The sequence below is a fragment of the Drosophila novamexicana genome, unplaced genomic scaffold (assembly GCF_003285875.2).
Source record: "Drosophila novamexicana strain 15010-1031.04,08,12 unplaced genomic scaffold, DnovRS2.1 tig00001059-arrow-arrow-pilon, whole genome shotgun sequence".
In the NCBI taxonomy this organism is placed as follows: Eukaryota; Metazoa; Arthropoda; class Insecta; order Diptera; family Drosophilidae; genus Drosophila; species Drosophila novamexicana.
In genome coordinates, this window is record NW_020824837.1 from 1,154,870 (window position 1) to 1,171,712 (window position 16,843).

General features: G+C 38.4%; 1 protein-coding gene across 3 annotated transcripts in view; it reads left to right on the forward strand.

Moving 5' to 3' along the window:
• The window catches only part of LOC115765873 (arf-GAP domain and FG repeat-containing protein 1), a 30,743-nt gene that overhangs the window by 4,325 nt on the left and 9,575 nt on the right, over positions 1 to 16,843 (forward strand). Inside the window, exon 1 of one of the 3 annotated variants that reach the window (XM_030709611.1) lies at positions 14,481 to 14,551. The exons of the other annotated variants lie outside the window; for them this stretch is intronic. The gene's annotated coding sequence lies outside the window, so the exon portion shown is untranslated. Of the gene's footprint in view, positions 1 to 14,480; positions 14,552 to 16,843 lie in introns of those variants that run through there. 3 annotated transcript variants of the gene reach the window in all.

A 16,843-nucleotide genomic window follows, 5' to 3' on the forward strand; every position in this document is an offset into this window, starting at 1 on the left:
TTTGGTCCCGTGCACTGAGGCTATTTATAAAACTGCGCTTGCGGATAATACAAAGTGACTATTTTACAACTATTTCTGTTCGTGAATCATTTAAAGCCATAAAACAAAGTAAATATAAATACGCGTAGTGCATGGATAAGGTATAAAATACTTGGCATATATGATAAGCAAATAAAATAAGAAAAAGTCTGCTTGTCGGCTTTTTTCGGTTCAGACTTTTATTCCTGCTAGAGTTCTAGCTGCTTTTGCTTGCGCAAAACTTGGCAGCACTGTTCTGCAGAATGAGAGAGGGAGAGACTGTCAGACGCTATACAACACTCGCCTCAGTTGCCACTGACCTACGTCTGCGCCCCCCTTCAGCCGGGCTGAGCTACTTTCTCAGGTGTGTCAGTTGCAGACATGAGCGACTTTAACGGCAACTGCCCACAAGCTGACAAATACTTACAACTAGGGGAATTGTACACACACACACAGACATGTATACATGCAGACATTTATGTATATTCACACACGCTTACGTAGATATGTACATAAGTGTATACACACGATAATCAGCTGCACGTCTCGTGGTCAAATTGTAGATATGTAAATTTGTCGATTATGAAACAACATAAACACGTCCCAGCCGCCGTATGGCTGCAAAGGTCGTCGTTGGGGCCGGGCGGTGGTGGGGAATCGATTCGCCGGGGCAGACTTTCACCAAACGTTGTCAGCTGTGTGGGCCCTTTTTGGGCTTTTCTTTTTTCTACCAAAACCAAAAAACAAAAACCAAAACAACAAACAACCAAGCAAAAGGTAAATAACAAGAAATAAAAGAAAAAAAAACAAAAAAAAAATCAACGAAAACGCGTCGCGTAATGGCAATTAAATACTTGTGTACATATGTTTCTATTAGAGATGAGTCCAAGTCGTGCCCTCTTTCGTGACACAAATACGGACGAGCTAGAAAGTAGATACTCTCTCTCTCTCTCTCTCTCTCTCTCTCTTGCATGAGGCACGAATTCCCAAATAACAACTGTATGTAGGATGTGACATATAGAACAGTTACTTTAATTGTTCGTGCCCAAAACTTGTGATCGTTTCGTGTCATCTCTAGCATATAGATACAAATGTATATATGTACATATATGTATGTGTTTAAAGCGCACTCACAAAGGCAAACACAAATATGCATACATATAAACAAACGGCGTATATATGAATGACAAATATACATATACATATGTACATATATTTATATATCTATACTTAAAGCATACATTTAATGTATACATATATATGTAAATCTATTTGTGTGCCCAATTCCCAGCTATTTTTACACACACACACACAGAAACACTTAGCGTCTCAATTTGTTGAAGCTTTTCCGCATTTGTCAGGCTCTTCTTGTCAGAATCCAGTCTGGCTGATAATTCAGTTACCTGATTATGCACCTAGCTATACGTACATATATGTATATATGTATATACTTACATGCATGTGTGCAAATCGAACACGCTTTGTTAACATTTGGAAAATGTGAATCGCATAACGAGTAGAATTCAGCAATAGCAAACAAAACTCTTCCCATCTGCCGCTCTCTTTCGCTCTTGCGTTCTTTATATACCCCCCCCCCCCCCCCCCCCCCCCCCCCCCTTCCCGCGTACATTCTTGTCCGATCGCACTATCTCGCTCTGTCTGATTGGCAATAATTGCGCAGTTTTTGTTGTCGATTTTGGTATTGAGGCAAATGCACAAAAGGTGTCGCTGTTGTAATCGCCGTTTGTTTTATTGTTTCATTCGTTTCGTTTGAGTTTGTTTTGCCTTGCCTTGAAATCAAGATTTATATTCTATAAATAATGGAATATATGTACGTATGTGTATGTATATGTACATATATATACTTGAATATATGGGATAAGCTGCTCAATACTTACAATTTGAAAGTGCGGAAGCATGCGAATTATGCAGTTTAGCCAACGATCTGGCAACCCAATTGCAACGTACAGTGGGTGGCAGGCGCCGTTCCACAGCTGGAAAGCTGCTGCCGCTGATGCTGCTGATGCTGCTCATGCAGATGCGAGTTCCAATTAAAAACGAGTACTCGAAACTGTTTTTAATGTGGGGAACTGGTTCCCCATGAAGTGAGCTGTCAGCGGGTAGGGCCCTGCCTAGTATTGTTGAAAGCGACGGGTGGCAACGGCGCCTACGCAGCAGAGATTTATTGCGTCGAAAACATATTTGCCCTGTCAGAATGTTGTTTGCGCACATTTGAACCGGGCACGAGTGGGTGGCAACAGCATTTTGGCCAATATGCCAATGAGTGGAACAGCGGCCCACGCTAAACCCGCTGGCCCAGCCAGAGGGCTTTGCAATGCATTTTCCCAACCATTCCAGTCGGCCATTTTTCATGACAACAAAAGGAGCTCAAGGCTTTTACAGCAATTTGCAGCTGGGCGCTGGGCGTGGGGTGGTGCATTATTAAAATATTCATGGATAGAGTGCAACCAGTGGGCCGCCATTACGGAGAGCATCCGCAACCCACAAGCCCAGTAGCAGCAGCCGCCTGACCGCCCGCTCGCTTGCCCTTTTGTCCTCATCCAGCCAGTGCCAAGTTGAATTTATTTTGTGCGACAAACACTGACAGAGGGCCTTCAACGCCTCTGCGCCAAAAGTGGCCACCATACCACACCACACCACACCACACAGAGATAACTGCAGATGGCGGACATTGATATTGATGTGCCTGACAGCCGCGTGGGATTCTCCTGTCATTTAGCGTTGTCTAATTGGCTACTGGCTGCTTTTCTCTCCCTTCGCACAGATGGCGCTGCTTAAATTCTTAGCTGCATGTAAACAGTGCTGCCAATTGCCGCTGTAATTAAAGCGGGTTTAACAGCGGGAAAATGCTAGAAATATTTGTTGTATAGGAATTTTTCTTAATATTACATTTCTTTTATGAAATACTTTCATAATTTGACTATTGTAACTTCAACAAATGGGAATCGAAGTGAATCGCATTAAAGAGCAATATTTAGGCGGAATATTAAAAAATGTAGAAATTATTGCTCTGCAAAAGAGGTTTATATTGTTTTCTGTTCTTCTAGAATCTTCAGAAATACCCATTAAATAGCCCAGCAGAAATTATTAAATACAGTTAATTTGGACAACAAATTAATAAAAATGATGACAACCTTTGATAGGGGCAATGTTGTCAGTCTTCAAAATGCTACTAATTTTAGAGCTAGAGAAATTGTTGATGTAGATGCTCCTAGCTCCCGCGCAGATCGAGTTTGTTTCCGATAATCGATAACTCCGTTACTCCGTTTCCAAGCAATCGATAAAAATCGATATCGATATCCTGTTTTTTGGGCAAGTAGAGTAAATAATAAGAACTAGAGTCACCAAACTTGACATATAGCTTCCAAAATAGAATATATATATGATATAGGATTTTTCTTCATGGTTTTCCCTCAAGATTAATCTGGCATTCAAATCTGAACAGCGATTTTTAAGTCGAAATTCATGTCCAAATCTTACCCCAAGATTCGTATATAGACATGGGTCAAAAATTACCACCCTCATATCTCGGCCAAATCTCATCCGATTTTCACGAAGTTTGGCTTTTTCTTCATGGTTTTCCCGCTAGATTAATGTGGCATTCAAATCTCGACAACGATTTTTTAGTCGAAATTCATGTCCAAATCTTACCCAAGATTCGTATATAGACATGGGTCAAAAATTACCACCCCCATATCTCGGCCAAATCTCATCCGATTTTCACGAAATTTGGATTTTTCTTCATGGTTTTCCCTCTATATTAATCTGGCATTCAAATCTGAACAGCGATTTTTTAGTCGAAATTCATGTCCAAATCTTACCCCAAGATTCGTATATAGACATGGGTCAAAAATTACCACCCCCATATCTCGGCCAAATCTCATCCGATTTTCACGAAGTTTGGCTTTTTCTTCATGGTTTTCCCTCTAGATTAATCTGGCATTCAAATCTCGACACCGATTTTTTATTCGAAATTCATGTCCAAATCTTACCCCAAGATTCGTATATAGACATGGGTCAAAAATTACCACCCCCATATCTCGGCCAAATCTCATCCGATTTTCACGAAGTTTGGCTTTTTCTTCATGGTTTTCCCTCTAGATTAATCTGGCATTCAAATCTGAACAACGATTTTTTAGTCGAAATTTATGTCCAAATCTTAGCCCAAGATTCGTATATAGACATGGGTCAAAACTTACCACCCCCATATCTCGGCCAAATCTCATCCGATTTTCACGAAGTTTGGCTTTTTCTTCATGGTTTTCCCTCTAGATTAATGTGGCATTCAAATCTCGACACCGATTTTTTAGTCGAAATTCATGTCCAAATCTTACCCCAAGATTCGTATATAGACATGGGTCAAAAATGACCACCCCAATATCTCGGCCAAATCTCATCCGATTTTCACGAAGTTTGGCTTTTTCTTCATGGTTTTCCCTCAAGATTAATGTGGCATTCAAATCTCGACACCGATTTTTTGGTCGAAATTCATGTCCAAATCTTACCCCAAGATTCGTATATAGACATGGGTCAAAACTTACCACCCCCATATCTCGACCAAATCTCATCCGATTTTCACGAAGTTTGGCTTTTTCTTTATGGTTTTCCCTCTATATTAATCTGGCATTCAAATCTGAACAGCGATTTTTTAGTCGAAATTCATGTCCAAATCTTACCCCAAAATTCGTATATAGACATGGGTCAAAAATTACCACCCCCATATCTCGGCCAAATCTCATCCGATTTTCACGAAGTTTGGCTTTTTCTTCATGGTTTTCCCTCAAGATTAATGTGGCATTCAAATCTCGACACCGATTTTTTAGTCGAAATTCATGTCCAAATCTTACCCCAAGATTCGTATATAGACATGGGTCAAAAATGACCACCCCAATATCTCGGCCAAATCTCATCCGATTTTCACGAAGTTTGGCTTTTTCTTCATGGTTTTCCCTCAAGATTAATGTGGCATTCAAATCTCGACACCGATTTTTTGGTCGAAATTCATGTCCAAATCTTACCCCAAGATTCGTATATAGACATGGGTCAAAACTTACCACCCCCATATCTCGGCCAAATCTCATCCGATTTTCACGAAGTTTGGCTTTTTCTTCATGGTTTTCCCTCTAGATTAATGTGGCATTCAAATCTCGACACCGACTTTTTAGTCGAAATTCATGTCCAAATCTTACCCCAAGATTCGTATATAGACATGGGTCAAAACTTACCACCCCCATATCTCGACCAAATCTCATCCGATTTTCACGAAGTTTGGCTTTTTCTTTATGGTTTTCCCTCTATATTAATCTGGCATTCAAATCTGAACAGCGATTTTTTAGTCGAAATTCATGTCCAAATCTTACCCCAAAATTCGTATATAGACATGGGTCAAAAATTACCACCCCCATATCTCGGCCAAATCTCATCCGATTTTCACGAAGTTTGGCTTTTTCTTTATGGTTTTCCCTCAAGATTAATGTGGCATTCAAATCTCGACACCGATTTTTTAGTTGAAATTCATGTCCAAATCTTACCCCAAGATTCGTATATAGACATGGGTCAAAAGTTACCACCCCCATATCTCGACCAAATCTCAGCCGATTTTCACGAAGTTTGGCTTTTTCTTCATGGTTTTCCCTCTAGATTAATGTGGCATTCAAATCTCGACACCGATTTTTTAGTCGAAATTCATGTCCAAATCTTACCCCAAGATTCGTATATAGACATGGGTCAAAAATTACCACCCCCATATCTCGGCCAAATCTCATCCGATTTTCACGAAGTTTGGATTTTTCTTCATGGTTTTCCTTCTATATTAATGTGGCATTCAAATCTCGACACCGATTTTTTAGTCGAAATTCATGTCCAAATCTTACCCCAAGATTCGTATATAGACATGGGTCAAAAATTACCACCCCCATATCTCGGCCAAATCTCATCCGATTTTCACGAAGTTTGGCGTTTTCTTCATGGTTTTCCCTCTAGATTAATCTGGCATTCAAATCTCGACACCGATTTTTTAGTCGAAATTCATGTCCAAATCTTACCCCAAGATTCGTATATAGACATGGGTCAAAACTTACCACCCCCATATCTCGACCAAATCTCAGCCGATTTTCACGAAGTTTGGCTTTTTCTTTATGGTTTTCCCTCTAGATTAATCTGGCATTCAAATCTCGACACCGATTTTTTAGTCGAAATTCATGTCCAAATCTTAGCCCAAGATTCGTATATAGACATGGGTCAAAACTTACCACCCCCATATCTCGGCCAAATCTCATCCGATTTTCACGAAGTTTGGCTTTATCTTCATGATTTTCCTTCTATATTAATCTGGCATTCAAATCTGAACAATGATTTTTTAGTCGAAATTCATGTCCAAATCTTACCCCAAGATTCGTATATAGACATGGGTCAAAACTTACCACGCTCATATCTCGGCCAAATCTCATCCGATTTTCACGAAGTTTGGCTTTTTCTTCATGGTTTTCCCTCAAGATTAATGTGGCATTCAAATCTCGACACCGATTTTTTAGTCGAAATTCATGTCCAAATCTTAGCCCAAGATTCGTATATAGACATGGGTCAAAACTTACCACCCCCATATCTCGACCAAATCTCATCCGATTTTCACGAAGTTTGGCTTTTTCTTCATGGTTTTCCCTCTAGATTAATCTGGCATTCAAATCTGAACAGCGATTTTTTAGTCGAAATTTATGTCCAAATCTTACCCCAAGATTCGTATCTAGACATGGGTCAAAAATTATCACCCCTATATCTCGGCCAAATCTCATCCGATTTTCACGAAGTTTGGCTTTTTCTTCATGGTTTTCCCTCAAGATTAATGTGGCATTCAAATCTCGACACCGATTTTTTGGTCGTATATAGACATGGGTCAAAACTTACCACCCCCATATCTCGGTCAAATCTCATCCGATTTTCACGAAGTTTGGCTTTTTCTTCATGGTTTTCCCTCTAGATTAATGTGGCATTCAAATCTCGACACCGATTTTTTAGTCGAAATTCATGTCCAAATCTTACCCCAAGATTCGTATATAGACATGGGTCAAAAATGACCACCCCAATATCTCGGCCAAATCTCATCCGATTTTCACGAAGTTTGGCTTTTTCTTCATGGTTTTCCCTCAAGATTAATGTGGCATTCAAATCTCGACACCGATTTTTTGGTCGAAATTCATGTCCAAATCTTACCCCAAGATTCGTATATAGACATGGGTCAAAACTTACCACCCCCATATCTCGGCCAAATCTCATCCGATTTTCACGAAGTTTGGCTTTTTCTTCATGGTTTTCCCTCTAGATTAATGTGGCATTCAAATCTCGACACCGATTTTTTAGTCGAAATTCATGTCCAAATCTTACCCCAAGATTCGTATATAGACATGGGTCAAAACTTACCACCCCCATATCTCGACCAAATCTCATCCGATTTTCACGAAGTTTGGCTTTTTCTTTATGGTTTTCCCTCTATATTAATCTGGCATTCAAATCTGAACAGCGATTTTTTAGTCGAAATTCATGTCCAAATCTTACCCCAAAATTCGTATATAGACATGGGTCAAAAATTACCACCCCCATATCTCGGCCAAATCTCATCCGATTTTCACGAAGTTTGGCTTTTTCTTCATGGTTTTCCCTCAAGATTAATCTGGCATTCAAATCTCGACACCGATTTTTTAGTCGAAATTCATGTCCAAATCTTACCCCAAGATTCGTATATAGACATGGGTCAAAACTTACCACCCCCATATCTCGACCAAATCTCAGCCGATTTTCACGAAGTTTGGCCTTTTCTTTATGGTTTTCCCTCTAGATTAATCTGGCATTCAAATCTCGACACCGATTTTTTAGTCGAAATTCATGTCCAAATCTTAGCCCAAGATTCGTATATAGACATGGGTCAAAACTTACCACCCCCATATCTCGGCCAAATCTCATCCGATTTTCACGAAGTTTGGCTTTATCTTCATGGTTTTCCTTCTATATTAATCTGGCATTCAAATCTGAACAGTGATTTTTTAGTCGAAATTCATGTCCAAATCTTACCCCAAGATTCGTATATAGACATAGGTCAAAACTTACCACGCTCATATCTCGGCCAAATCTCATCCGATTTTCACGAAGTTTGGCTTTTTCTTCATGGTTTTCCCTCATGATTAATGTGGCATTCAAATCTCGACACCGATTTTTTAGTCGAAATTCATGTCCTAATCTTACCCCAAGATTCGTATATAGACATGGGTCAAAACTTACCACCCCCATATCTCGACCAAATCTCATCCGATTTTCACGAAGTTTGGCTTTTTCTTCATGGTTTGCCCTCTAGATTAATCTGGCATTCAAATCTCGACACCGATTTTTTAGTCGAAATTCATGTCCAAATCTTACCCCAAGATTCGTATATAGACATGGGTCAAAACTTACCACCCCCATATCTCTACCAAATCTCATCCGATTTTCACGAAGTTTGGCTTTTTCTTTGTGGTTTTCCCTCTATATTAATCTGGCATTCAAATCTGAACAGCGATTTTTTAGTCGAAATTCATGTCCAAATCTTACCCCAAAATTCGTATATAGACATGGGTCAAAAATTACCACCCCCATATCTCGGCCAAATCTCATCCGATTTTCACGAAGTTTGGCTTTTTCTTCATGGTTTTCCCTCTAGATTAATCTGGCATTCAAATCTCGACACCGATTTTTTAGTCGAAATTCATGTCCAAATCTTACCCCAAGATTCGTATATAGACATGGGTCAAAACTTACCACCCCCATATCTCGACCAAATCTCAGCCGATTTTCACGAAGTTTGGCCTTTTCTTTATGGTTTTCCCCCTAGATTAATCTGGCATTCAAATCTCGACACCGATTTTTTAGTCGAAATTCATGTCCAAATCTTACCCCAAAATTCGTATATAGACATGGGTCAAAAATTACCACCCCCATATCTCGGCCAAATCTCATCCGATTTTCACGAAGTTTGGCTTTTTCTTCATGGTTTTCCCTCTAGATTAATCTGGCATTCAAATCTCGACACCGATTTTTTAGTCGAAATTCATGTCCAAATCTTACCCCAAGATTCGTATATAGACATGGGTCAAAACTTACCACCCCCATATCTCGACCAAATCTCAGCCGATTTTCACGAAGTTTGGCCTTTTATTTATGGTTTTCCCTCTAGATTAATCTGGCATTCAAATCTCGACACCGATTTTTTAGTCGAAATTCATGTCCAAATCTTAGCCCAAGATTCGTATATAGACATGGGTCAAAACTTACCACCCCCATATCTCGGCCAAATCTCATCCGATTTTCACGAAGTTTGGCTTTATCTTCATAGTTTTCCTTCTATATTAATCTGGCATTCAAATCTGAACAGTGATTTTTTAGTCGAAATTCATGTCCAAATCTTACCCCAAGATTCGTATATAGACATAGGTCAAAACTTACCACGCTCATATCTCGGCCAAATCTCATCCGATTTTCACGAAGTTTGGCTTTATCTTCATGGTTTTCCTTCTATATTAATCTGGCATTCAAATCTGAACAGTGATTTTTTAGTCGAAATTCATGTCCAAATCTTACCCCAAGATTCGTATATAGACATAGGTCAAAACTTACCACGCTCATATCTCGGCCAAATCTCATCCGATTTTCACGAAGTTTGGCTTTTTCTTCATGGTTTTCCCTCAAGATTAATGTGGCATTCAAATCTCGACACCGATTTTTTAGTCGAAATTCATGTCCAAATCTTACCCCAAGATTCGTATATAGACATGGGTCAAAACTTACCACCCCCATATCTCGACCAAATCTCATCCGATTTTCACGAAGTTTGGCTTTTTCTTCATGGTTTGCCCTCTAGATTAATCTGGCATTCAAATCTCGACACCGATTTTTTAGTCGAAATTCATGTCCAAATCTTACCCCAAGATTCGTATATAGACATGGGTCAAAAATTACCACCCCCATATCTCGGCCAAATCTCATCCGATTTTCACGAAGTTTGGCTTTTTCTTCATGGTTTTCCCTCAAGATTAATGTGGCATTCAAATCTCGACACCGATTTTTTAGTCGAAATTCATGTCCAAATCTTACCCCAAGATTCGTATATAGACATGGGTCAAAACTTACCACCCCCATATCTCGACCAAATCTCAGCCGATTTTCACGAAGTTTGGCCTTTTCTTTATGGTTTTCCCCCTAGATTAATCTGGCATTCAAATCTCGACACCGATTTTTTAGTCGAAATTCATGTCCAAATCTTACCCCAAAATTCGTATATAGACATGGGTCAAAAATTACCACCCCCATATCTCGGCCAAATCTCATCCGATTTTCACGAAGTTTGGCTTTTTCTTCATGGTTTTCCCTCTAGATTAATCTGGCATTCAAATCTCGACACCGATTTTTTAGTCGAAATTCATGTCCAAATCTTACCCCAAGATTCGTATATAGACATGGGTCAAAACTTACCACCCCCATATCTCGACCAAATCTCAGCCGATTTTCACGAAGTTTGGCCTTTTCTTTATGGTTTTCCCTCTAGATTAATCTGGCATTCAAATCTCGACACCGATTTTTTAGTCGAAATTCATGTCCAAATCTTAGCCCAAGATTCGTATATAGACATGGGTCAAAACTTACCACCCCCATATCTCGGCCAAATCTCATCCGATTTTCACGAAGTTTGGCTTTATCTTCATGGTTTTCCTTCTATATTAATCTGGCATTCAAATCTGAACAGTGATTTTTTAGTCGAAATTCATGTCCAAATCTTACCCCAAGATTCGTATATAGACATAGGTCAAAACTTACCACGCTCATATCTCGGCCAAATCTCATCCGATTTTCACGAAGTTTGGCTTTTTCTTCATGGTTTTCCCTCAAGATTAATGTGGCATTCAAATCTCGACACCGATTTTTTAGTCGAAATTCATGTCCAAATCTTACCCCAAGATTCGTATATAGACATGGGTCAAAACTTACCACCCCCATATCTCGACCCAATCTCATCCGATTTTCACGAAGTTTGGCTTTTTCTTCATGGTTTGCCCTCTAGATTAATCTGGCATTCAAATCTGAACAGCGATTTTTTAGTCGAAATTTATGTCTAAATCTTACCCCAAGATTCGTATCTAGACATGGGTCAAAAATTATCACCCCTATATCTCGGCCAAATCTCATCCGATTTTCACGAAGTTTGGCTTTTTATACCCTGAACCCATTAAAAATGGGTATAAGGGTATATTGTATTTGTGCGAAAGCCAAATGTATGTAACAGGCAGAAGGAAGCAACTCCGACCCCATAAAGTATATTTATTCTTGATCAGCATAAATAGCTGAGTCGATCTAGCCATGTCCGTCAGTATGTATGAACGCAAGGATCTTAGAACCTATAAGAGCTAGAGACTGAAATTTAAATAAAGTTACCCGCTATTTAAAAAGCAAAATTCCGCGTGTAATTTGGCAGCACTGCACGCAAACTGATTTTGGAGCACTTCCAGCTGTGTGTTTTAGTGTGTGTAAATTTTTGCTGTCTCGGCTGAAAATCGAATGGCCAGAAAATTGCCAACTGCAAGCTGAGAGCTTGCGAGTGGGTCAGCGAATTAAAGCGAAATATCTCACACAGCACTTAAAATAGTAAATGGCAAATGCTACACATATTTAGCTCGGGTTTGTTGATTATTTTTCTAATCAATCTCGTGTTTTCTTTTATGGCTGCCGTTTGTATGTTTCAAGTGTAGCGAATATTTCCGGTGCTACTCGCTTTTAAGCCACTCGCTTTGTTTATCTCTCGTCGGTTAGCCTTGAAATGTAATTGACTCGTCGTCGTCAGTTGTTTCTTGGCGAATTATACTCTCGGCCCGCTGTGTACGTTGACTAGCACGTACTCTCCGTGGCCTGCTACATTTCCATTTTATTGCACGCCAGTTACGTGCCGCCAGATTATATAAGGAGCAAGTTTCTCAGATGTTTTTACATCCCGCACAAGTATGTGTAGATGTTTATATTATTATGTGCCACAAAGGCACACGTTCCACTAATGGCTAGAGTATTTGACTAGTCGAGGTCATCGGTGGCTGCAAAGAACCAATTTGTACAAATTGACGACTAAGGAATACCCTGTGAGTTGGTTACAGCAAAACGCTTGCAAACAATTTTAGGTTTACAGGTTGTTAGAAGCAGAAATATGCTGCTTTACTTGACTAAACGATACCTTGTATTTACCAAGGTAATTCACACTAAGTAAAGCAAAAGTACGCAGCAAACAATACCCTGTATATGATTAGATGGCTGTAAGGAAAACATTTACTTCATACTATATGATACCCTGTGTTATCTGTGGGTATAAACTGTGTGAATTGCAGCCTTGCAACTTGCCTTCAGGATAAAATTATCTTTACAGAGGGTATAAGCCAACGAATATGAAGCACGTTTGACCCGACTAAGGGATACCATGTAATAATATTTGTAAGCACACTGAGTCAATAGAACTTAGATAACCCTTTAGTCTCACATTAATAGGGTATAATAGTTGTCTTGGACTTTAATATACCGAAAGGAATACATCATTAAATGTACTTATTGGACAATGTGACTAAGTTAATAAAGACGATGGGAGGATGAACACATGATAAAGGATGCCAGTAGTATGCCCTGCAGTAATAAATCATAAACAAAAGTTTTTGCTTAGCTAACAGCCGCAGATGCCCTTAACAATGACAACTTTACAGGGTATAAGCAGCGAAAACGACACCGTTGCAAAGTTAGCCGCAATTTTAGTTGATTTACATAGAAACTACATACATGCATCACAATTATATATAGTGTATATCTGTATTTACATACTCATGACACATATCGCACTTGGGATCGCACAATTCCAAAGCTTTTCATGCCGTCAGGGTTGCAAAGACATTGTCGTTGCCTTGTAAGGCACTTGACTGCGGTTGAAACTGAAACTCGGTTGATATTTTTAGCCCTCCGTTGTTGCACCCGTTGCCCGAATGCCTCCTGATCTCCCTGCATCCCCCCACCCTGTTTGTGCCGTTTGATAGTCTTTCACAATGCTGTCACACGCTCAGTCGAATGATTCATATGCTCAACCGCACAGTGTTTCGAAAATGTGGAGAATTAGGATTTTAAATATATCCAGATGTTATCCGTTCTTGGTGTTATTTAAAAACTTTCAGCAGATTAGGATTAATTCATTTGCCAGACGATATCTTGATATCAAAGTAAAACATATTAAGAAAACAGTCAGCCAGAATTGAAGAAATAGATATAAAGTTATGCAAATATTAAACATTCTGGGGATACCCTTATATTTAGGATTGAGATAATATAGGTATACTATAATATATCTATTTATAATTTTAAACGAGCCTAGAAATTGTACAAAACTTACTTACTTTGTAGAACAAATTATAAAATTATAGCTCAAAGAAAAATATATCGATAACAGCAATCGATAACATGTGAGTGAACACTGGTTTTGAAACTCTGCTTCGAGAGTTATGGCCTTTTTTTAAATTTTGTTTTGTTCTCCAATATTTCGATAACATTAGTCGATAACATGCATTTTTAAAGTTAAACTTTGCTATCCAATATATCGATAGCATTAATCGATAACATCTTAGTAAACATTGTTTTAAAAACGTTGATTCAAGATTTTTTACATTTTCAAAATTTATTTTGTTGTCCAATATATCGATGACAGTAATCGATTTAAGTAAACATTGATTTTTAAAGTTGTTCGATTATTTTGTTATTGTTCACTTTTTTATGCTCTGAACAAACCACTGTGCGTCTTGTAGATTTCCGCATGCTATTGAACTTCAAGTTAATAATATTTTCTTAAGGTCAGATCCATTCCGAGTCGCCTCAAGAGCTGGGAAAGCCAATGTCAATTAACCGAACAGCTGTTCGAGGCAGCTTTCTTGTTGTTTGTCTCGATGCCCGTTGTGTCTCTGCTCTGTTGTCTGTAAGGCAACTGCGAGATAAGCTATTAGGGCTTTGTCTTTTGTTCTTTTCAATAAACAATTAATTTAAATGTATATATAATATATATACATCAAGCACGTGTCAGCGACGCCTGCACCGAATGACCGCTGGAAAGGGCGTAACGGCTGGGACCTATCTTCAGGGCGTATGCATTGCGGCAAACATTACGAATGGATTTCCGTGAATAACATATCAATCCGAACCAGACAATATATATGCATATATATATACATTACATTTATAATTTGAGACGCCCCTTGACATCCACTTATCGCCATTCGCACACGCAAATATTTGCCATTGCAATATGAATTGCTGCAACGCATTTCGTCTGTTTTTTATTTTTTTTATTTAACATACTTTTTGTGGCGTCGCCAACACAGCTGACAGTTAAGCTCGAAGCTTGCCACAGGCCACAACGCTCGTGTCCACATATTAAAGGGAACCTTTTTTTATTGTTTTGTTCGCCAACACAAACAAGTCTACAGTAAGTTGTTTAACTTTAGGACAGGGGACATAAAGAAAAAAATAATAAGAAAACCAATTTAAACAACCTTCAAAACATTCAGTAAATACATCAGCTTTTGGTGCACTTCAATGACCCAACAATATAAATATCGAGTACAATTGGCTGAGTTGTTTTTTTTTTCTTTTTTTCTTTGTGACCTTAAAGTCAGCTTAAAGACTTAACTTAACTTGGTTTATTGCTATTTGAAACGAAGCTCGCTGGTTGAGTTATCGAAGTGACCCACTATTTGAGACAATTGAAAAAGCAGGACAACGGTTCAAATCCACGACTAGTCTACGTTTGTTTATGTATTGCAGAGTAAACTATAAAGATTAGTTGCATATTTTCTATTTAGTCCGAATTTATGTTAAAGAATAAAGTAAATATTTGTTTGTTCTAATAAGAAAACACAATCTTAAAGTGGGAGACTGGTTCGAACTCTAGTCTGCCGCTTGATTAAAATTTAGTATAACTGTGAATTATACTTAATTAATCAAATCTTGAGACTAATGGATCTTTGATATATTCATTTTTTTTAATTATTACTGATATATGACGTTTGAGTTTTATACCCTGAACCCCATGCTAATGGGTAGAGAGGTAAAGAGAGAGAGAGAGGGAGGGAGAGTAATAGTTTGTATTAAGCAGGCCAAAGGAAGCATCCCCGTAGAGCATAAGATTCTTCATCAGGACAACGTGTCTGTCCGCGTCTTATGTAGGTTCCCTTATATTTAATAGCTTCCTCTGTTTCTCCCATAACTAAACACAAATTAGTTTTAAACGTAAGCTTCGCGCTTTAGTATTTTCACACAGGTGGCTGCCATATAAAAAAGGCCTGAAAATTTCAAAAAGATCGGACCATAAACTCCGAAAGCCCTGAAAATGAATCATACTATAAACGTCAAAAGCGCAGAAAATTGCAAAAAATAAAACCGGACTAAAAACTTTAAAAGTCTTAAAAATTAAAAAAAGCACGGACTATAAACTCCGAAAGCCCTGAAAATGTCAAAAAGACAAAAAGACATCGGAAGTTAATCGAGAAAGCATTTCCTTATATTCAAAATGGAAAGAAAGGGCAAAGAAGAAGCTTAAATTGTGCCGCTGCTTATGTGTATAGAACAAAGAGCTTGTAACGCCAGCTTGTCACTGCTTTTAGAGTATCTGCTAGTCGCGCACTTCCGATAACTATTTCATGCTGAATGGTCACAGATACCCGTGCACAAATTCGAAGAAAACATTCACATAAAAATGTATCGTGCATATTGTGGACTTTAATTTAAATTTAATGACTTAGTGAGTCCGTATTAAAATCGTATTATAATGACGCATACTCTGTTTAGATCGAATTTAAGCAAGTCACTTGATTCAACATTGACAGCAAATGTATCAGGTTTCGTGTATAGAGTATCATGAATCAGAATTCTTTAATAGAATCTTAACATTTCAAAGTTGGTACAGTCTGAAGGGGTTCAGGTCCCCCGACTGCAATATGGGTATTCCCTGGATTTTAGTAATTTATATTATTGTGGTATTAGTTAGTTAACTAACTGAACAGGTTTTTTGTTTAAATTAATTGAAAAGAAAATGGTTTATTTGAAAGAATTCCAGTCAAAAGTTGAAAGTGTGGCTTTCTTAATTAGATTTCTAGAGAAGGAGGCGTGGCGTGGCTTAAAAAAACGATATTAGAAAAAGAAATAGAAAAAAAAAGAAACAGAAATTCGTTGGAAATATTTACTTAGCCAAGCCAGTTGGCTGTAAAGTGGGGAATGCAAGGGTTTCTTTCTGTCCCTCTCTCTCTCTCTCTCTCTTAAGTTTTTTCTTTTTTGAAAATTGACTAATTGCCAGTTCTTTGGCTTGTTATCAGCTGTGTCTGCCACGCCAAATGACTCATTGGCATTTTTTTTTATTGTTATTTATTTTTTTTTTAGTTATTTCAAGGCACAGCAATAAATAAATTCTTGCTGCTTAACGCTCATGACTCGCACTCGAAGCTAAAGTTCAAATCCCCCTCCATATGTTGGATCTATCTCGTACTCGTACTAGGTGCGCTTACTTTTCTTCATTTGCCGTTTGTAGCTTTTGCTTTTCGTATTGTTTATTATCATAATTGAAATTTTGTTGTTGTTATTTGAATTGTTGCTGCTTTTGCACAATTTCTTGACTCGGGCGGCAGCGCTAAACGTCATGTGGTAGGTCTGAAAACGCTATGCCATTGTTATACCCTTACCACACTTAAGATATTCACGCTCGACTATGAATTGTGTAACACAT